The 18466-nt window shown below is 62.8% G+C and overlaps 18 non-coding genes across 18 annotated transcripts; all 18 read left to right on the top strand.

Annotated features, from left to right (window-relative positions):
• Nucleotides 1-262: 262 nt before the first annotated feature.
• On the top strand, nucleotides 263-453 carry LOC148647959 (U2 spliceosomal RNA). Its single transcript, XR_015927479.1, has one exon. It is a non-coding gene; the product is annotated as a U2 spliceosomal RNA (small nuclear RNA).
• Nucleotides 454-1300: 847 nt separating this feature from the next.
• On the top strand, nucleotides 1301-1491 carry LOC148647958 (U2 spliceosomal RNA). The gene has a single exon (XR_015927478.1). It is a non-coding gene; the product is annotated as a U2 spliceosomal RNA (small nuclear RNA).
• Nucleotides 1492-2338: 847 nt separating this feature from the next.
• On the top strand, nucleotides 2339-2529 carry LOC148647957 (U2 spliceosomal RNA). The gene has a single exon (XR_015927477.1). It is a non-coding gene; the product is annotated as a U2 spliceosomal RNA (small nuclear RNA).
• An 847-nt stretch (nucleotides 2530-3376) lies between these two features.
• Nucleotides 3377-3567, top strand: LOC148647956 (U2 spliceosomal RNA). Its single transcript, XR_015927476.1, has one exon. It is a non-coding gene; the product is annotated as a U2 spliceosomal RNA (small nuclear RNA).
• Nucleotides 3568-4414: 847 nt separating this feature from the next.
• Nucleotides 4415-4605, top strand: LOC148647955 (U2 spliceosomal RNA). Its single transcript, XR_015927475.1, has one exon. It is a non-coding gene; the product is annotated as a U2 spliceosomal RNA (small nuclear RNA).
• Nucleotides 4606-5452: 847 nt separating this feature from the next.
• LOC148647954 (U2 spliceosomal RNA) lies at nucleotides 5453-5643 on the top strand. The gene has a single exon (XR_015927474.1). It is a non-coding gene; the product is annotated as a U2 spliceosomal RNA (small nuclear RNA).
• Nucleotides 5644-6490: 847 nt separating this feature from the next.
• On the top strand, nucleotides 6491-6681 carry LOC148647953 (U2 spliceosomal RNA). The gene has a single exon (XR_015927473.1). It is a non-coding gene; the product is annotated as a U2 spliceosomal RNA (small nuclear RNA).
• Nucleotides 6682-7528: 847 nt separating this feature from the next.
• On the top strand, nucleotides 7529-7719 carry LOC148647952 (U2 spliceosomal RNA). The gene has a single exon (XR_015927472.1). It is a non-coding gene; the product is annotated as a U2 spliceosomal RNA (small nuclear RNA).
• An 847-nt stretch (nucleotides 7720-8566) lies between these two features.
• On the top strand, nucleotides 8567-8757 carry LOC148647951 (U2 spliceosomal RNA). Its single transcript, XR_015927471.1, has one exon. It is a non-coding gene; the product is annotated as a U2 spliceosomal RNA (small nuclear RNA).
• An 847-nt stretch (nucleotides 8758-9604) lies between these two features.
• LOC148647950 (U2 spliceosomal RNA) lies at nucleotides 9605-9795 on the top strand. The gene has a single exon (XR_015927470.1). It is a non-coding gene; the product is annotated as a U2 spliceosomal RNA (small nuclear RNA).
• An 847-nt stretch (nucleotides 9796-10642) lies between these two features.
• Nucleotides 10643-10833, top strand: LOC148647949 (U2 spliceosomal RNA). Its single transcript, XR_015927469.1, has one exon. It is a non-coding gene; the product is annotated as a U2 spliceosomal RNA (small nuclear RNA).
• An 848-nt stretch (nucleotides 10834-11681) lies between these two features.
• Nucleotides 11682-11872, top strand: LOC148647948 (U2 spliceosomal RNA). The gene has a single exon (XR_015927468.1). It is a non-coding gene; the product is annotated as a U2 spliceosomal RNA (small nuclear RNA).
• An 847-nt stretch (nucleotides 11873-12719) lies between these two features.
• LOC148647947 (U2 spliceosomal RNA) lies at nucleotides 12720-12910 on the top strand. The gene has a single exon (XR_015927467.1). It is a non-coding gene; the product is annotated as a U2 spliceosomal RNA (small nuclear RNA).
• Nucleotides 12911-13756: 846 nt separating this feature from the next.
• On the top strand, nucleotides 13757-13947 carry LOC148647946 (U2 spliceosomal RNA). The gene has a single exon (XR_015927466.1). It is a non-coding gene; the product is annotated as a U2 spliceosomal RNA (small nuclear RNA).
• An 846-nt stretch (nucleotides 13948-14793) lies between these two features.
• On the top strand, nucleotides 14794-14984 carry LOC148647945 (U2 spliceosomal RNA). The gene has a single exon (XR_015927504.1). It is a non-coding gene; the product is annotated as a U2 spliceosomal RNA (small nuclear RNA).
• An 846-nt stretch (nucleotides 14985-15830) lies between these two features.
• On the top strand, nucleotides 15831-16021 carry LOC148647944 (U2 spliceosomal RNA). The gene has a single exon (XR_015927465.1). It is a non-coding gene; the product is annotated as a U2 spliceosomal RNA (small nuclear RNA).
• Nucleotides 16022-16867: 846 nt separating this feature from the next.
• LOC148647943 (U2 spliceosomal RNA) lies at nucleotides 16868-17057 on the top strand. Its single transcript, XR_015927503.1, has one exon. It is a non-coding gene; the product is annotated as a U2 spliceosomal RNA (small nuclear RNA).
• An 846-nt stretch (nucleotides 17058-17903) lies between these two features.
• On the top strand, nucleotides 17904-18094 carry LOC148647942 (U2 spliceosomal RNA). Its single transcript, XR_015927464.1, has one exon. It is a non-coding gene; the product is annotated as a U2 spliceosomal RNA (small nuclear RNA).
• Nucleotides 18095-18466: the final 372 nt, after the last annotated feature.

Genomic DNA, 18466 nt, shown 5'->3' with positions numbered 1-18466 from the left:
AAGCTAAGGAGGCCGGGCGGCTGGCGCCCCCTGCGGCTGCGGTCGTTGTCGGGCCGTTGACAGAAGATCAAAGAGCAGGGCCCCCGCCCGGGACTGGCAGGAAGGCAGGCGGGCAGGCAAGAGAGAGGGGGAGCAGAGTCCCGCGGCAGGCCTCTGGCTGCAGGGAGGCCGGCAGCTGCGCGGGTCCCGGGCTCCAGAGGAGTCGGCCTGCGCCACTGTGCGCCAGCGGAACGCCCGCGCGTCGGTCCGCGCCTTTGTGGGCATCGCTTCTCGGCCTTTTGGCTAAGATCAAGTGTAGTATCTGTTCTTATCAGTTTAATATCTGATACGTCCCCCATCGGGGGACCACATATTAAACGGATTTTTGGAACAGGGAGCTGGATCAGGAGCTTGCTCCGTCCTCTCCACGCATCGGCCCGGTATTGCAGCGCCTCCGGGAGCGGTGCACCACCTTCTCTCAGCGGTGAAAAGACAGACGTAGGTAGCTAGGTAGCTAGCTAGCTAGCGAGCGAGCGAGCAAGCAAGCGAAGTGGACTGGAGCTCCTTCTTCTCGGGTCTCGTCCCTCGTCCCCCATCTGTGTGTCTCTGTGTTCTGTCTCTCTCTCGCCCTCTCGGTTCCCGTGCTCCCTCTGTGCGCTTTCCCGCGTCTCGACTCTCTGGGCAAGCAGGCCGGCCCCCTTTTCGGCTCCCGTGCGTTTTCCCTCCAAAAAACTTAGGTTTTTCAGCCTTTTCCCAGGGAGGCAGGCGTGGCTTGCTTGCTTGCTTGCTTGCTTGCTTGCTTGCTTGCGTGCGTGTCCGTCCCCGTCCCTGCAGGCGGGCCCCTTTCGACAGCTGGGCGTTTTCCCTCCAAAAAACTTAGTATATCCACCTTTTCTTTCTTTTTTTTCGGCAGGCAGGCAGGCAGGCGTGTGTGCGCGCGCGTCCCCGTCCCTCCCTCCCTCCCGAGAGAGAGCTGCCCCTTGCCTCTGCCCGCAGGTGCTGGCGCTCGGCTTTGGCTTGCAGCCGGTTGGGCGCAGCTGCTGCCGGTGGGAGGGGCCTAAGCTAAGGAGGCCGGGCGGCTGGCGCCCCCTGCGGCTGCGGTCGTTGTCGGGCCGTTGACAGAAGATCAAAGAGCAGGGCCCCCGCCCGGGACTGGCAGGAAGGCAGGCGGGCAGGCAAGAGAGAGGGGGAGCAGAGTCCCGCGGCAGGCCTCTGGCTGCAGGGAGGCCGGCAGCTGCGCGGGTCCCGGGCTCCAGAGGAGTCGGCCTGCGCCACTGTGCGCCAGCGGAACGCCCGCGCGTCGGTCCGCGCCTTTGTGGGCATCGCTTCTCGGCCTTTTGGCTAAGATCAAGTGTAGTATCTGTTCTTATCAGTTTAATATCTGATACGTCCCCCATCGGGGGACCACATATTAAACGGATTTTTGGAACAGGGAGCTGGATCAGGAGCTTGCTCCGTCCTCTCCACGCATCGGCCCGGTATTGCAGCGCCTCCGGGAGCGGTGCACCACCTTCTCTCAGCGGTGAAAAGACAGACGTAGGTAGCTAGGTAGCTAGCTAGCTAGCGAGCGAGCGAGCAAGCAAGCGAAGTGGACTGGAGCTCCTTCTTCTCGGGTCTCGTCCCTCGTCCCCCATCTGTGTGTCTCTGTGTTCTGTCTCTCTCTCGCCCTCTCGGTTCCCGTGCTCCCTCTGTGCGCTTTCCCGCGTCTCGACTCTCTGGGCAAGCAGGCCGGCCCCCTTTTCGGCTCCCGTGCGTTTTCCCTCCAAAAAACTTAGGTTTTTCAGCCTTTTCCCAGGGAGGCAGGCGTGGCTTGCTTGCTTGCTTGCTTGCTTGCTTGCTTGCTTGCGTGCGTGTCCGTCCCCGTCCCTGCAGGCGGGCCCCTTTCGACAGCTGGGCGTTTTCCCTCCAAAAAACTTAGTATATCCACCTTTTCTTTCTTTTTTTTCGGCAGGCAGGCAGGCAGGCGTGTGTGCGCGCGCGTCCCCGTCCCTCCCTCCCTCCCGAGAGAGAGCTGCCCCTTGCCTCTGCCCGCAGGTGCTGGCGCTCGGCTTTGGCTTGCAGCCGGTTGGGCGCAGCTGCTGCCGGTGGGAGGGGCCTAAGCTAAGGAGGCCGGGCGGCTGGCGCCCCCTGCGGCTGCGGTCGTTGTCGGGCCGTTGACAGAAGATCAAAGAGCAGGGCCCCCGCCCGGGACTGGCAGGAAGGCAGGCGGGCAGGCAAGAGAGAGGGGGAGCAGAGTCCCGCGGCAGGCCTCTGGCTGCAGGGAGGCCGGCAGCTGCGCGGGTCCCGGGCTCCAGAGGAGTCGGCCTGCGCCACTGTGCGCCAGCGGAACGCCCGCGCGTCGGTCCGCGCCTTTGTGGGCATCGCTTCTCGGCCTTTTGGCTAAGATCAAGTGTAGTATCTGTTCTTATCAGTTTAATATCTGATACGTCCCCCATCGGGGGACCACATATTAAACGGATTTTTGGAACAGGGAGCTGGATCAGGAGCTTGCTCCGTCCTCTCCACGCATCGGCCCGGTATTGCAGCGCCTCCGGGAGCGGTGCACCACCTTCTCTCAGCGGTGAAAAGACAGACGTAGGTAGCTAGGTAGCTAGCTAGCTAGCGAGCGAGCGAGCAAGCAAGCGAAGTGGACTGGAGCTCCTTCTTCTCGGGTCTCGTCCCTCGTCCCCCATCTGTGTGTCTCTGTGTTCTGTCTCTCTCTCGCCCTCTCGGTTCCCGTGCTCCCTCTGTGCGCTTTCCCGCGTCTCGACTCTCTGGGCAAGCAGGCCGGCCCCCTTTTCGGCTCCCGTGCGTTTTCCCTCCAAAAAACTTAGGTTTTTCAGCCTTTTCCCAGGGAGGCAGGCGTGGCTTGCTTGCTTGCTTGCTTGCTTGCTTGCTTGCTTGCGTGCGTGTCCGTCCCCGTCCCTGCAGGCGGGCCCCTTTCGACAGCTGGGCGTTTTCCCTCCAAAAAACTTAGTATATCCACCTTTTCTTTCTTTTTTTTCGGCAGGCAGGCAGGCAGGCGTGTGTGCGCGCGCGTCCCCGTCCCTCCCTCCCTCCCGAGAGAGAGCTGCCCCTTGCCTCTGCCCGCAGGTGCTGGCGCTCGGCTTTGGCTTGCAGCCGGTTGGGCGCAGCTGCTGCCGGTGGGAGGGGCCTAAGCTAAGGAGGCCGGGCGGCTGGCGCCCCCTGCGGCTGCGGTCGTTGTCGGGCCGTTGACAGAAGATCAAAGAGCAGGGCCCCCGCCCGGGACTGGCAGGAAGGCAGGCGGGCAGGCAAGAGAGAGGGGGAGCAGAGTCCCGCGGCAGGCCTCTGGCTGCAGGGAGGCCGGCAGCTGCGCGGGTCCCGGGCTCCAGAGGAGTCGGCCTGCGCCACTGTGCGCCAGCGGAACGCCCGCGCGTCGGTCCGCGCCTTTGTGGGCATCGCTTCTCGGCCTTTTGGCTAAGATCAAGTGTAGTATCTGTTCTTATCAGTTTAATATCTGATACGTCCCCCATCGGGGGACCACATATTAAACGGATTTTTGGAACAGGGAGCTGGATCAGGAGCTTGCTCCGTCCTCTCCACGCATCGGCCCGGTATTGCAGCGCCTCCGGGAGCGGTGCACCACCTTCTCTCAGCGGTGAAAAGACAGACGTAGGTAGCTAGGTAGCTAGCTAGCTAGCGAGCGAGCGAGCAAGCAAGCGAAGTGGACTGGAGCTCCTTCTTCTCGGGTCTCGTCCCTCGTCCCCCATCTGTGTGTCTCTGTGTTCTGTCTCTCTCTCGCCCTCTCGGTTCCCGTGCTCCCTCTGTGCGCTTTCCCGCGTCTCGACTCTCTGGGCAAGCAGGCCGGCCCCCTTTTCGGCTCCCGTGCGTTTTCCCTCCAAAAAACTTAGGTTTTTCAGCCTTTTCCCAGGGAGGCAGGCGTGGCTTGCTTGCTTGCTTGCTTGCTTGCTTGCTTGCTTGCGTGCGTGTCCGTCCCCGTCCCTGCAGGCGGGCCCCTTTCGACAGCTGGGCGTTTTCCCTCCAAAAAACTTAGTATATCCACCTTTTCTTTCTTTTTTTTCGGCAGGCAGGCAGGCAGGCGTGTGTGCGCGCGCGTCCCCGTCCCTCCCTCCCTCCCGAGAGAGAGCTGCCCCTTGCCTCTGCCCGCAGGTGCTGGCGCTCGGCTTTGGCTTGCAGCCGGTTGGGCGCAGCTGCTGCCGGTGGGAGGGGCCTAAGCTAAGGAGGCCGGGCGGCTGGCGCCCCCTGCGGCTGCGGTCGTTGTCGGGCCGTTGACAGAAGATCAAAGAGCAGGGCCCCCGCCCGGGACTGGCAGGAAGGCAGGCGGGCAGGCAAGAGAGAGGGGGAGCAGAGTCCCGCGGCAGGCCTCTGGCTGCAGGGAGGCCGGCAGCTGCGCGGGTCCCGGGCTCCAGAGGAGTCGGCCTGCGCCACTGTGCGCCAGCGGAACGCCCGCGCGTCGGTCCGCGCCTTTGTGGGCATCGCTTCTCGGCCTTTTGGCTAAGATCAAGTGTAGTATCTGTTCTTATCAGTTTAATATCTGATACGTCCCCCATCGGGGGACCACATATTAAACGGATTTTTGGAACAGGGAGCTGGATCAGGAGCTTGCTCCGTCCTCTCCACGCATCGGCCCGGTATTGCAGCGCCTCCGGGAGCGGTGCACCACCTTCTCTCAGCGGTGAAAAGACAGACGTAGGTAGCTAGGTAGCTAGCTAGCTAGCGAGCGAGCGAGCAAGCAAGCGAAGTGGACTGGAGCTCCTTCTTCTCGGGTCTCGTCCCTCGTCCCCCATCTGTGTGTCTCTGTGTTCTGTCTCTCTCTCGCCCTCTCGGTTCCCGTGCTCCCTCTGTGCGCTTTCCCGCGTCTCGACTCTCTGGGCAAGCAGGCCGGCCCCCTTTTCGGCTCCCGTGCGTTTTCCCTCCAAAAAACTTAGGTTTTTCAGCCTTTTCCCAGGGAGGCAGGCGTGGCTTGCTTGCTTGCTTGCTTGCTTGCTTGCTTGCTTGCGTGCGTGTCCGTCCCCGTCCCTGCAGGCGGGCCCCTTTCGACAGCTGGGCGTTTTCCCTCCAAAAAACTTAGTATATCCACCTTTTCTTTCTTTTTTTTCGGCAGGCAGGCAGGCAGGCGTGTGTGCGCGCGCGTCCCCGTCCCTCCCTCCCTCCCGAGAGAGAGCTGCCCCTTGCCTCTGCCCGCAGGTGCTGGCGCTCGGCTTTGGCTTGCAGCCGGTTGGGCGCAGCTGCTGCCGGTGGGAGGGGCCTAAGCTAAGGAGGCCGGGCGGCTGGCGCCCCCTGCGGCTGCGGTCGTTGTCGGGCCGTTGACAGAAGATCAAAGAGCAGGGCCCCCGCCCGGGACTGGCAGGAAGGCAGGCGGGCAGGCAAGAGAGAGGGGGAGCAGAGTCCCGCGGCAGGCCTCTGGCTGCAGGGAGGCCGGCAGCTGCGCGGGTCCCGGGCTCCAGAGGAGTCGGCCTGCGCCACTGTGCGCCAGCGGAACGCCCGCGCGTCGGTCCGCGCCTTTGTGGGCATCGCTTCTCGGCCTTTTGGCTAAGATCAAGTGTAGTATCTGTTCTTATCAGTTTAATATCTGATACGTCCCCCATCGGGGGACCACATATTAAACGGATTTTTGGAACAGGGAGCTGGATCAGGAGCTTGCTCCGTCCTCTCCACGCATCGGCCCGGTATTGCAGCGCCTCCGGGAGCGGTGCACCACCTTCTCTCAGCGGTGAAAAGACAGACGTAGGTAGCTAGGTAGCTAGCTAGCTAGCGAGCGAGCGAGCAAGCAAGCGAAGTGGACTGGAGCTCCTTCTTCTCGGGTCTCGTCCCTCGTCCCCCATCTGTGTGTCTCTGTGTTCTGTCTCTCTCTCGCCCTCTCGGTTCCCGTGCTCCCTCTGTGCGCTTTCCCGCGTCTCGACTCTCTGGGCAAGCAGGCCGGCCCCCTTTTCGGCTCCCGTGCGTTTTCCCTCCAAAAAACTTAGGTTTTTCAGCCTTTTCCCAGGGAGGCAGGCGTGGCTTGCTTGCTTGCTTGCTTGCTTGCTTGCTTGCTTGCGTGCGTGTCCGTCCCCGTCCCTGCAGGCGGGCCCCTTTCGACAGCTGGGCGTTTTCCCTCCAAAAAACTTAGTATATCCACCTTTTCTTTCTTTTTTTTCGGCAGGCAGGCAGGCAGGCGTGTGTGCGCGCGCGTCCCCGTCCCTCCCTCCCTCCCGAGAGAGAGCTGCCCCTTGCCTCTGCCCGCAGGTGCTGGCGCTCGGCTTTGGCTTGCAGCCGGTTGGGCGCAGCTGCTGCCGGTGGGAGGGGCCTAAGCTAAGGAGGCCGGGCGGCTGGCGCCCCCTGCGGCTGCGGTCGTTGTCGGGCCGTTGACAGAAGATCAAAGAGCAGGGCCCCCGCCCGGGACTGGCAGGAAGGCAGGCGGGCAGGCAAGAGAGAGGGGGAGCAGAGTCCCGCGGCAGGCCTCTGGCTGCAGGGAGGCCGGCAGCTGCGCGGGTCCCGGGCTCCAGAGGAGTCGGCCTGCGCCACTGTGCGCCAGCGGAACGCCCGCGCGTCGGTCCGCGCCTTTGTGGGCATCGCTTCTCGGCCTTTTGGCTAAGATCAAGTGTAGTATCTGTTCTTATCAGTTTAATATCTGATACGTCCCCCATCGGGGGACCACATATTAAACGGATTTTTGGAACAGGGAGCTGGATCAGGAGCTTGCTCCGTCCTCTCCACGCATCGGCCCGGTATTGCAGCGCCTCCGGGAGCGGTGCACCACCTTCTCTCAGCGGTGAAAAGACAGACGTAGGTAGCTAGGTAGCTAGCTAGCTAGCGAGCGAGCGAGCAAGCAAGCGAAGTGGACTGGAGCTCCTTCTTCTCGGGTCTCGTCCCTCGTCCCCCATCTGTGTGTCTCTGTGTTCTGTCTCTCTCTCGCCCTCTCGGTTCCCGTGCTCCCTCTGTGCGCTTTCCCGCGTCTCGACTCTCTGGGCAAGCAGGCCGGCCCCCTTTTCGGCTCCCGTGCGTTTTCCCTCCAAAAAACTTAGGTTTTTCAGCCTTTTCCCAGGGAGGCAGGCGTGGCTTGCTTGCTTGCTTGCTTGCTTGCTTGCTTGCTTGCGTGCGTGTCCGTCCCCGTCCCTGCAGGCGGGCCCCTTTCGACAGCTGGGCGTTTTCCCTCCAAAAAACTTAGTATATCCACCTTTTCTTTCTTTTTTTTCGGCAGGCAGGCAGGCAGGCGTGTGTGCGCGCGCGTCCCCGTCCCTCCCTCCCTCCCGAGAGAGAGCTGCCCCTTGCCTCTGCCCGCAGGTGCTGGCGCTCGGCTTTGGCTTGCAGCCGGTTGGGCGCAGCTGCTGCCGGTGGGAGGGGCCTAAGCTAAGGAGGCCGGGCGGCTGGCGCCCCCTGCGGCTGCGGTCGTTGTCGGGCCGTTGACAGAAGATCAAAGAGCAGGGCCCCCGCCCGGGACTGGCAGGAAGGCAGGCGGGCAGGCAAGAGAGAGGGGGAGCAGAGTCCCGCGGCAGGCCTCTGGCTGCAGGGAGGCCGGCAGCTGCGCGGGTCCCGGGCTCCAGAGGAGTCGGCCTGCGCCACTGTGCGCCAGCGGAACGCCCGCGCGTCGGTCCGCGCCTTTGTGGGCATCGCTTCTCGGCCTTTTGGCTAAGATCAAGTGTAGTATCTGTTCTTATCAGTTTAATATCTGATACGTCCCCCATCGGGGGACCACATATTAAACGGATTTTTGGAACAGGGAGCTGGATCAGGAGCTTGCTCCGTCCTCTCCACGCATCGGCCCGGTATTGCAGCGCCTCCGGGAGCGGTGCACCACCTTCTCTCAGCGGTGAAAAGACAGACGTAGGTAGCTAGGTAGCTAGCTAGCTAGCGAGCGAGCGAGCAAGCAAGCGAAGTGGACTGGAGCTCCTTCTTCTCGGGTCTCGTCCCTCGTCCCCCATCTGTGTGTCTCTGTGTTCTGTCTCTCTCTCGCCCTCTCGGTTCCCGTGCTCCCTCTGTGCGCTTTCCCGCGTCTCGACTCTCTGGGCAAGCAGGCCGGCCCCCTTTTCGGCTCCCGTGCGTTTTCCCTCCAAAAAACTTAGGTTTTTCAGCCTTTTCCCAGGGAGGCAGGCGTGGCTTGCTTGCTTGCTTGCTTGCTTGCTTGCTTGCTTGCGTGCGTGTCCGTCCCCGTCCCTGCAGGCGGGCCCCTTTCGACAGCTGGGCGTTTTCCCTCCAAAAAACTTAGTATATCCACCTTTTCTTTCTTTTTTTTCGGCAGGCAGGCAGGCAGGCGTGTGTGCGCGCGCGTCCCCGTCCCTCCCTCCCTCCCGAGAGAGAGCTGCCCCTTGCCTCTGCCCGCAGGTGCTGGCGCTCGGCTTTGGCTTGCAGCCGGTTGGGCGCAGCTGCTGCCGGTGGGAGGGGCCTAAGCTAAGGAGGCCGGGCGGCTGGCGCCCCCTGCGGCTGCGGTCGTTGTCGGGCCGTTGACAGAAGATCAAAGAGCAGGGCCCCCGCCCGGGACTGGCAGGAAGGCAGGCGGGCAGGCAAGAGAGAGGGGGAGCAGAGTCCCGCGGCAGGCCTCTGGCTGCAGGGAGGCCGGCAGCTGCGCGGGTCCCGGGCTCCAGAGGAGTCGGCCTGCGCCACTGTGCGCCAGCGGAACGCCCGCGCGTCGGTCCGCGCCTTTGTGGGCATCGCTTCTCGGCCTTTTGGCTAAGATCAAGTGTAGTATCTGTTCTTATCAGTTTAATATCTGATACGTCCCCCATCGGGGGACCACATATTAAACGGATTTTTGGAACAGGGAGCTGGATCAGGAGCTTGCTCCGTCCTCTCCACGCATCGGCCCGGTATTGCAGCGCCTCCGGGAGCGGTGCACCACCTTCTCTCAGCGGTGAAAAGACAGACGTAGGTAGCTAGGTAGCTAGCTAGCTAGCGAGCGAGCGAGCAAGCAAGCGAAGTGGACTGGAGCTCCTTCTTCTCGGGTCTCGTCCCTCGTCCCCCATCTGTGTGTCTCTGTGTTCTGTCTCTCTCTCGCCCTCTCGGTTCCCGTGCTCCCTCTGTGCGCTTTCCCGCGTCTCGACTCTCTGGGCAAGCAGGCCGGCCCCCTTTTCGGCTCCCGTGCGTTTTCCCTCCAAAAAACTTAGGTTTTTCAGCCTTTTCCCAGGGAGGCAGGCGTGGCTTGCTTGCTTGCTTGCTTGCTTGCTTGCTTGCTTGCGTGCGTGTCCGTCCCCGTCCCTGCAGGCGGGCCCCTTTCGACAGCTGGGCGTTTTCCCTCCAAAAAACTTAGTATATCCACCTTTTCTTTCTTTTTTTTCGGCAGGCAGGCAGGCAGGCGTGTGTGCGCGCGCGTCCCCGTCCCTCCCTCCCTCCCGAGAGAGAGCTGCCCCTTGCCTCTGCCCGCAGGTGCTGGCGCTCGGCTTTGGCTTGCAGCCGGTTGGGCGCAGCTGCTGCCGGTGGGAGGGGCCTAAGCTAAGGAGGCCGGGCGGCTGGCGCCCCCTGCGGCTGCGGTCGTTGTCGGGCCGTTGACAGAAGATCAAAGAGCAGGGCCCCCGCCCGGGACTGGCAGGAAGGCAGGCGGGCAGGCAAGAGAGAGGGGGAGCAGAGTCCCGCGGCAGGCCTCTGGCTGCAGGGAGGCCGGCAGCTGCGCGGGTCCCGGGCTCCAGAGGAGTCGGCCTGCGCCACTGTGCGCCAGCGGAACGCCCGCGCGTCGGTCCGCGCCTTTGTGGGCATCGCTTCTCGGCCTTTTGGCTAAGATCAAGTGTAGTATCTGTTCTTATCAGTTTAATATCTGATACGTCCCCCATCGGGGGACCACATATTAAACGGATTTTTGGAACAGGGAGCTGGATCAGGAGCTTGCTCCGTCCTCTCCACGCATCGGCCCGGTATTGCAGCGCCTCCGGGAGCGGTGCACCACCTTCTCTCAGCGGTGAAAAGACAGACGTAGGTAGCTAGGTAGCTAGCTAGCTAGCGAGCGAGCGAGCAAGCAAGCGAAGTGGACTGGAGCTCCTTCTTCTCGGGTCTCGTCCCTCGTCCCCCATCTGTGTGTCTCTGTGTTCTGTCTCTCTCTCGCCCTCTCGGTTCCCGTGCTCCCTCTGTGCGCTTTCCCGCGTCTCGACTCTCTGGGCAAGCAGGCCGGCCCCCTTTTCGGCTCCCGTGCGTTTTCCCTCCAAAAAACTTAGGTTTTTCAGCCTTTTCCCAGGGAGGCAGGCGTGGCTTGCTTGCTTGCTTGCTTGCTTGCTTGCTTGCTTGCGTGCGTGTCCGTCCCCGTCCCTGCAGGCGGGCCCCTTTCGACAGCTGGGCGTTTTCCCTCCAAAAAACTTAGTATATCCACCTTTTCTTTCTTTTTTTTCGGCAGGCAGGCAGGCAGGCGTGTGTGCGCGCGCGTCCCCGTCCCTCCCTCCCTCCCGAGAGAGAGCTGCCCCTTGCCTCTGCCCGCAGGTGCTGGCGCTCGGCTTTGGCTTGCAGCCGGTTGGGCGCAGCTGCTGCCGGTGGGAGGGGCCTAAGCTAAGGAGGCCGGGCGGCTGGCGCCCCCTGCGGCTGCGGTCGTTGTCGGGCCGTTGACAGAAGATCAAAGAGCAGGGCCCCCGCCCGGGACTGGCAGGAAGGCAGGCGGGCAGGCAAGAGAGAGGGGGAGCAGAGTCCCGCGGCAGGCCTCTGGCTGCAGGGAGGCCGGCAGCTGCGCGGGTCCCGGGCTCCAGAGGAGTCGGCCTGCGCCACTGTGCGCCAGCGGAACGCCCGCGCGTCGGTCCGCGCCTTTGTGGGCATCGCTTCTCGGCCTTTTGGCTAAGATCAAGTGTAGTATCTGTTCTTATCAGTTTAATATCTGATACGTCCCCCATCGGGGGACCACATATTAAACGGATTTTTGGAACAGGGAGCTGGATCAGGAGCTTGCTCCGTCCTCTCCACGCATCGGCCCGGTATTGCAGCGCCTCCGGGAGCGGTGCACCACCTTCTCTCAGCGGTGAAAAGACAGACGTAGGTAGCTAGGTAGCTAGCTAGCTAGCGAGCGAGCGAGCAAGCAAGCGAAGTGGACTGGAGCTCCTTCTTCTCGGGTCTCGTCCCTCGTCCCCCATCTGTGTGTCTCTGTGTTCTGTCTCTCTCTCGCCCTCTCGGTTCCCGTGCTCCCTCTGTGCGCTTTCCCGCGTCTCGACTCTCTGGGCAAGCAGGGCCGGCCCCCTTTTCGGCTCCCGTGCGTTTTCCCTCCAAAAAACTTAGGTTTTTCAGCCTTTTCCCAGGGAGGCAGGCGTGGCTTGCTTGCTTGCTTGCTTGCTTGCTTGCTTGCTTGCGTGCGTGTCCGTCCCCGTCCCTGCAGGCGGGCCCCTTTCGACAGCTGGGCGTTTTCCCTCCAAAAAACTTAGTATATCCACCTTTTCTTTCTTTTTTTTCGGCAGGCAGGCAGGCAGGCGTGTGTGCGCGCGCGTCCCCGTCCCTCCCTCCCTCCCGAGAGAGAGCTGCCCCTTGCCTCTGCCCGCAGGTGCTGGCGCTCGGCTTTGGCTTGCAGCCGGTTGGGCGCAGCTGCTGCCGGTGGGAGGGGCCTAAGCTAAGGAGGCCGGGCGGCTGGCGCCCCCTGCGGCTGCGGTCGTTGTCGGGCCGTTGACAGAAGATCAAAGAGCAGGGCCCCCGCCCGGGACTGGCAGGAAGGCAGGCGGGCAGGCAAGAGAGAGGGGGAGCAGAGTCCCGCGGCAGGCCTCTGGCTGCAGGGAGGCCGGCAGCTGCGCGGGTCCCGGGCTCCAGAGGAGTCGGCCTGCGCCACTGTGCGCCAGCGGAACGCCCGCGCGTCGGTCCGCGCCTTTGTGGGCATCGCTTCTCGGCCTTTTGGCTAAGATCAAGTGTAGTATCTGTTCTTATCAGTTTAATATCTGATACGTCCCCCATCGGGGGACCACATATTAAACGGATTTTTGGAACAGGGAGCTGGATCAGGAGCTTGCTCCGTCCTCTCCACGCATCGGCCCGGTATTGCAGCGCCTCCGGGAGCGGTGCACCACCTTCTCTCAGCGGTGAAAAGACAGACGTAGGTAGCTAGGTAGCTAGCTAGCTAGCGAGCGAGCGAGCAAGCAAGCGAAGTGGACTGGAGCTCCTTCTTCTCGGGTCTCGTCCCTCGTCCCCCATCTGTGTGTCTCTGTGTTCTGTCTCTCTCTCGCCCTCTCGGTTCCCGTGCTCCCTCTGTGCGCTTTCCCGCGTCTCGACTCTCTGGGCAAGCAGGCCGGCCCCCTTTTCGGCTCCCGTGCGTTTTCCCTCCAAAAAACTTAGGTTTTTCAGCCTTTTCCCAGGGAGGCAGGCGTGGCTTGCTTGCTTGCTTGCTTGCTTGCTTGCTTGCTTGCGTGCGTGTCCGTCCCCGTCCCTGCAGGCGGGCCCCTTTCGACAGCTGGGCGTTTTCCCTCCAAAAAACTTAGTATATCCACCTTTTCTTTCTTTTTTTTCGGCAGGCAGGCAGGCAGGCGTGTGTGCGCGCGCGTCCCCGTCCCTCCCTCCCTCCCGAGAGAGAGCTGCCCCTTGCCTCTGCCCGCAGGTGCTGGCGCTCGGCTTTGGCTTGCAGCCGGTTGGGCGCAGCTGCTGCCGGTGGGAGGGGCCTAAGCTAAGGAGGCCGGGCGGCTGGCGCCCCCTGCGGCTGCGGTCGTTGTCGGGCCGTTGACAGAAGATCAAAGAGCAGGGCCCCCGCCCGGGACTGGCAGGAAGGCAGGCGGGCAGGCAAGAGAGAGGGGGAGCAGAGTCCCGCGGCAGGCCTCTGGCTGCAGGGAGGCCGGCAGCTGCGCGGGTCCCGGGCTCCAGAGGAGTCGGCCTGCGCCACTGTGCGCCAGCGGAACGCCCGCGCGTCGGTCCGCGCCTTTGTGGGCATCGCTTCTCGGCCTTTTGGCTAAGATCAAGTGTAGTATCTGTTCTTATCAGTTTAATATCTGATACGTCCCCCATCGGGGGACCACATATTAAACGGATTTTTGGAACAGGGAGCTGGATCAGGAGCTTGCTCCGTCCTCTCCACGCATCGGCCCGGTATTGCAGCGCCTCCGGGAGCGGTGCACCACCTTCTCTCAGCGGTGAAAAGACAGACGTAGGTAGCTAGGTAGCTAGCTAGCTAGCGAGCGAGCGAGCAAGCAAGCGAAGTGGACTGGAGCTCCTTCTTCTCGGGTCTCGTCCCTCGTCCCCCATCTGTGTGTCTCTGTGTTCTGTCTCTCTCTCGCCCTCTCGGTTCCCGTGCTCCCTCTGTGCGCTTTCCCGCGTCTCGACTCTCTGGGCAAGCAGGCCGGCCCCCTTTTCGGCTCCCGTGCGTTTTCCCTCCAAAAAACTTAGGTTTTTCAGCCTTTTCCCAGGGAGGCAGGCGTGGCTTGCTTGCTTGCTTGCTTGCTTGCTTGCTTGCTTGCGTGCGTGTCCGTCCCCGTCCCTGCAGGCGGGCCCCTTTCGACAGCTGGGCGTTTTCCCTCCAAAAAACTTAGTATATCCACCTTTTCTTTCTTTTTTTTCGGCAGGCAGGCAGGCAGGCGTGTGTGCGCGCGCGTCCCCGTCCCTCCCTCCCTCCCGAGAGAGAGCTGCCCCTTGCCTCTGCCCGCAGGTGCTGGCGCTCGGCTTTGGCTTGCAGCCGGTTGGGCGCAGCTGCTGCCGGTGGAGGGGCCTAAGCTAAGGAGGCCGGGCGGCTGGCGCCCCCTGCGGCTGCGGTCGTTGTCGGGCCGTTGACAGAAGATCAAAGAGCAGGGCCCCCGCCCGGGACTGGCAGGAAGGCAGGCGGGCAGGCAAGAGAGAGGGGGAGCAGAGTCCCGCGGCAGGCCTCTGGCTGCAGGGAGGCCGGCAGCTGCGCGGGTCCCGGGCTCCAGAGGAGTCGGCCTGCGCCACTGTGCGCCAGCGGAACGCCCGCGCGTCGGTCCGCGCCTTTGTGGGCATCGCTTCTCGGCCTTTTGGCTAAGATCAAGTGTAGTATCTGTTCTTATCAGTTTAATATCTGATACGTCCCCCATCGGGGGACCACATATTAAACGGATTTTTGGAACAGGGAGCTGGATCAGGAGCTTGCTCCGTCCTCTCCACGCATCGGCCCGGTATTGCAGCGCCTCCGGGAGCGGTGCACCACCTTCTCTCAGCGGTGAAAAGACAGACGTAGGTAGCTAGGTAGCTAGCTAGCTAGCGAGCGAGCGAGCAAGCAAGCGAAGTGGACTGGAGCTCCTTCTTCTCGGGTCTCGTCCCTCGTCCCCCATCTGTGTGTCTCTGTGTTCTGTCTCTCTCTCGCCCTCTCGGTTCCCGTGCTCCCTCTGTGCGCTTTCCCGCGTCTCGACTCTCTGGGCAAGCAGGCCGGCCCCCTTTTCGGCTCCCGTGCGTTTTCCCTCCAAAAAACTTAGGTTTTTCAGCCTTTTCCCAGGGAGGCAGGCGTGGCTTGCTTGCTTGCTTGCTTGCTTGCTTGCTTGCTTGCGTGCGTGTCCGTCCCCGTCCCTGCAGGCGGGCCCCTTTCGACAGCTGGGCGTTTTCCCTCCAAAAAACTTAGTATATCCACCTTTTCTTTCTTTTTTTCGGCAGGCAGGCAGGCAGGCGTGTGTGCGCGCGCGTCCCCGTCCCTCCCTCCCTCCCGAGAGAGAGCTGCCCCTTGCCTCTGCCCGCAGGTGCTGGCGCTCGGCTTTGGCTTGCAGCCGGTTGGGCGCAGCTGCTGCCGGTGGGAGGGGCCTAAGCTAAGGAGGCCGGGCGGCTGGCGCCCCCTGCGGCTGCGGTCGTTGTCGGGCCGTTGACAGAAGATCAAAGAGCAGGGCCCCCGCCCGGGACTGGCAGGAAGGCAGGCGGGCAGGCAAGAGAGAGGGGGAGCAGAGTCCCGCGGCAGGCCTCTGGCTGCAGGGAGGCCGGCAGCTGCGCGGGTCCCGGGCTCCAGAGGAGTCGGCCTGCGCCACTGTGCGCCAGCGGAACGCCCGCGCGTCGGTCCGCGCCTTTGTGGGCATCGCTTCTCGGCCTTTTGGCTAAGATCAAGTGTAGTATCTGTTCTTATCAGTTTAATATCTGATACGTCCCCCATCGGGGGACCACATATTAAACGGATTTTTGGAACAGGAGCTGGATCAGGAGCTTGCTCCGTCCTCTCCACGCATCGGCCCCGGTATTGCAGCGCCTCCGGGAGCGGTGCACCACCTTCTCTCAGCGGTGAAAAGACAGACGTAGGTAGCTAGGTAGCTAGCTAGCTAGCGAGCGAGCGAGCAAGCAAGCGAAGTGGACTGGAGCTCCTTCTTCTCGGGTCTCGTCCCTCGTCCCCCATCTGTGTGTCTCTGTGTTCTGTCTCTCTCTCGCCCTCTCGGTTCCCGTGCTCCCTCTGTGCGCTTTCCCGCGTCTCGACTCTCTGGGCAAGCAGGCCGGCCCCCTTTTCGGCTCCCGTGCGTTTTCCCTCCAAAAAACTTAGGTTTTTCAGCCTTTTCCCAGGGAGGCAGGCGTGGCTTGCTTGCTTGCTTGCTTGCTTGCTTGCTTGCTTGCGTGCGTGTCCGTCCCCGTCCCTGCAGGCGGGCCCCTTTCGACAGCTGGGCGTTTTCCTCCAAAAAACTTAGTATATCCACCTTTTCTTTCTTTTTTTTCGGCAGGCAGGCAGGCAGGCGTGTGTGCGCGCGCGTCCCCGTCCCTCCCTCCCTCCCGAGAGAGAGCTGCCCCTTGCCTCTGCCCGCAGGTGCTGGCGCTCGGCTTTGGCTTGCAGCCGGTTGGGCGCAGCTGCTGCCGGTGGGAGGGGCCTAAGCTAAGGAGGCCGGGCGGCTGGCGCCCCCTGCGGCTGCGGTCGTTGTCGGGCCGTTGACAGAAGATCAAAGAGCAGGGCCCCCGCCCGGGACTGGCAGGAAGGCAGGCGGGCAGGCAAGAGAGAGGGGGAGCAGAGTCCCGCGGCAGGCCTCTGGCTGCAGGGAGGCCGGCAGCTGCGCGGGTCCCGGGCTCCAGAGGAGTCGGCCTGCGCCACTGTGCGCCAGCGGAACGCCCGCGCGTCGGTCCGCGCCTTTGTGGGCATCGCTTCTCGGCCTTTTGGCTAAGATCAAGTGTAGTATCTGTTCTTATCAGTTTAATATCTGATACGTCCCCCATCGGGGGACCACATATTAAACGGATTTTTGGAACAGGGAGCTGGATCAGGAGCTTGCTCCGTCCTCTCCACGCATCGGCCCGGTATTGCAGCGCCTCCGGGAGCGGTGCACCACCTTCTCTCAGCGGTGAAAAGACAGACGTAGGTAGCTAGGTAGCTAGCTAGCTAGCGAGCGAGCGAGCAAGCAAGCGAAGTGGACTGGAGCTCCTTCTTCTCGGGTCTCGTCCCTCGTCCCCCATCTGTGTGTCTCTGTGTTCTGTCTCTCTCTCGCCCTCTCGGTTCCCGTGCTCCCTCTGTGCGCTTTCCCGCGTCTCGACTCTCTGGGCAAGCAGGCCGGCCCCCTTTTCGGCTCCCGTGCGTTTTCCCTCCAAAAAACTTAGGTTTTTCAGCCTTTTCCCAGGGAGGCAGGCGTGGCTTGCTTGCTTGCTTGCTTGCTTGCTTGCTTGCTTGCGTGCGTGTCCGTCCCCGTCCCTGCAGGCGGGCCCCTTTCGACAGCTGGGCGTTTTCCCTCAAAAACTTAGTATATCCACCTTTTCTTTCTTTTTTTTCGGCAGGCAGGCAGGCAGGCGTGTGTGCGCGCGCGTCCCCGTCCCTCCCTCCCTCCCGAGAGAGAGCTGCCCCTTGCCTCTGCCCGCAGGTGCTGGCGCTCGGCTTTGGCTTGCAGCCGGTTGGGCGCAGCTGCTGCCGGTGGGAGGGGCCTAAGCTAAGGAGGCCGGGCGGCTGGCGCCCCCTGCGGCTGCGGTCGTTGTCGGGCCGTTGACAGAAGATCAAAGAGCAGGGCCCCCCGCCCGGGACTGGCAGGAAGGCAGGCGGGCAGGCAAGAGAGAGGGGGAGCAGAGTCCCGCGGCAGGCCTCTGGCTGCAGGGAGGCCGGCAGCTGCGCGGGTCCCGGGCTCCAGAGGAGTCGGCCTGCGCCACTGTGCGCCAGCGGAACGCCCGCGCGTCGGTCCGCGCCTTTGTGGGCATCGCTTCTCGGCCTTTTGGCTAAGATCAAGTGTAGTATCTGTTCTTATCAGTTTAATATCTGATACGTCCCCCATCGGGGGACCACATATTAACGGATTTTTGGAACAGGGAGCTGGATCAGGAGCTTGCTCCGTCCTCTCCACGCATCGGCCCGGTATTGCAGCGCCTCCGGGAGCGGTGCACCACCTTCTCTCAGCGGTGAAAAGACAGACGTAGGTAGCTAGGTAGCTAGCTAGCTAGCGAGCGAGCGAGCAAGCAAGCGAAGTGGACTGGAGCTCCTTCTTCTCGGGTCTCGTCCCTCGTCCCCCATCTGTGTGTCTCTGTGTTCTGTCTCTCTCTCGCCCTCTCGGTTCCCGTGCTCCCTCTGTGCGCTTTCCCGCGTCTCGACTCTCTGGGCAAGCAGGCCGGCCCCCTTTTCGGCTCCCGTGCGTTTTCCCTCCAAAAACTTAGGTTTTTCAGCCTTTTCCCAGGGAGGCAGGCGTGGCTTGCTTGCTTGCTTGCTTGCTTGCTTGCTTGCTTGCGTGCGTGTCCGTCCCCGTCCCTGCAGGCGGGCCCCTTTCGACAGCTGGGCGTTTTCCCTCCAAAAAACTTAGTATATCCACCTTTTCTTTCTTTTTTTTCGGCAGGCAGGCAGGCAGGCGTGTGTGCGCGCGCGTCCCCGTCCCTCCCTCCCTCCCGAGAGAGAGCTGCCCCTTGCCTCTGCCCGCAGGTGCTGGCGCTCGGCTTTGGCTTGCAGCCGGTTGGGCGCAGCTGCTGCCGGTGGGAGGGGCCTAAGCTAAGGAGGCCGGGCGGCTGGCGCCCCCTGCGGCTGCGGTCGTTGTCGGGCCGTTGACAGAAGATCAAAGAGCAGGGCCCCCGCCCGGGACTGGCAGGAAGGCAGGCGGGCAGGCAAGAGAGAGGGGGAGCAGAGTCCCGCGGCAGGCCTCTGGCTGCAGGGAGGCCGGCAGCTGCGCGGGTCCCGGGCTCCAGAGGAGTCGGCCTGCGCCACTGTGCGCCAGCGGAACGCCCGCGCGTCGGTCCGCGCCTTTGTGGGCATCGCTTCTCGGCCTTTTGGCTAAGATCAAGTGTAGTATCTGTTCTTATCAGTTTAATATCTGATACGTCCCCCATCGGGGGACCACATATTAAACGGATTTTTGGAACAGGGAGCTGGATCAGGAGCTTGCTCCGTCCTCTCCACGCATCGGCCCGGTATTGCAGCGCCTCCGGGAGCGGTGCACCACCTTCTCTCAGCGGTGAAAAGACAGACGTAGGTAGCTAGGTAGCTAGCTAGCTAGCGAGCGAGCGAGCAAGCAAGCGAAGTGGACTGGAGCTCCTTCTTCTCGGGTCTCGTCCCTCGTCCCCCATCTGTGTGTCTCTGTGTTCTGTCTCTCTCTCGCCCTCTCGGTTCCCGTGCTCCCTCTGTGCGCTTTCCCGCGTCTCGACTCTCTGGGCAAGCAGGCCGGCCCCCTTTCGGCTCCCGTGCGTTTTCCCTCCAAAAAACTTAGGTTTTTCAGCCTTTTCCCAGGGAGGCAGGCGTGGCTTGCTTGCTTGCTTGCTTGCTTGCTTGCTTGCTTGCGTGCGTGTCCGTCCCCGTCCCTGCAGGCGGGCCCCTTTC

Source organism: Lepisosteus platostomus, chromosome 15, assembly GCF_059453375.1.
Source record: "Lepisosteus platostomus isolate fLepPlt1 chromosome 15, fLepPlt1.hap1, whole genome shotgun sequence".
In the NCBI taxonomy this organism is placed as follows: domain Eukaryota; kingdom Metazoa; phylum Chordata; class Actinopteri; order Semionotiformes; family Lepisosteidae; genus Lepisosteus; species Lepisosteus platostomus.
This window is presented reverse-complemented; position numbering and strand designations above follow the sequence as displayed.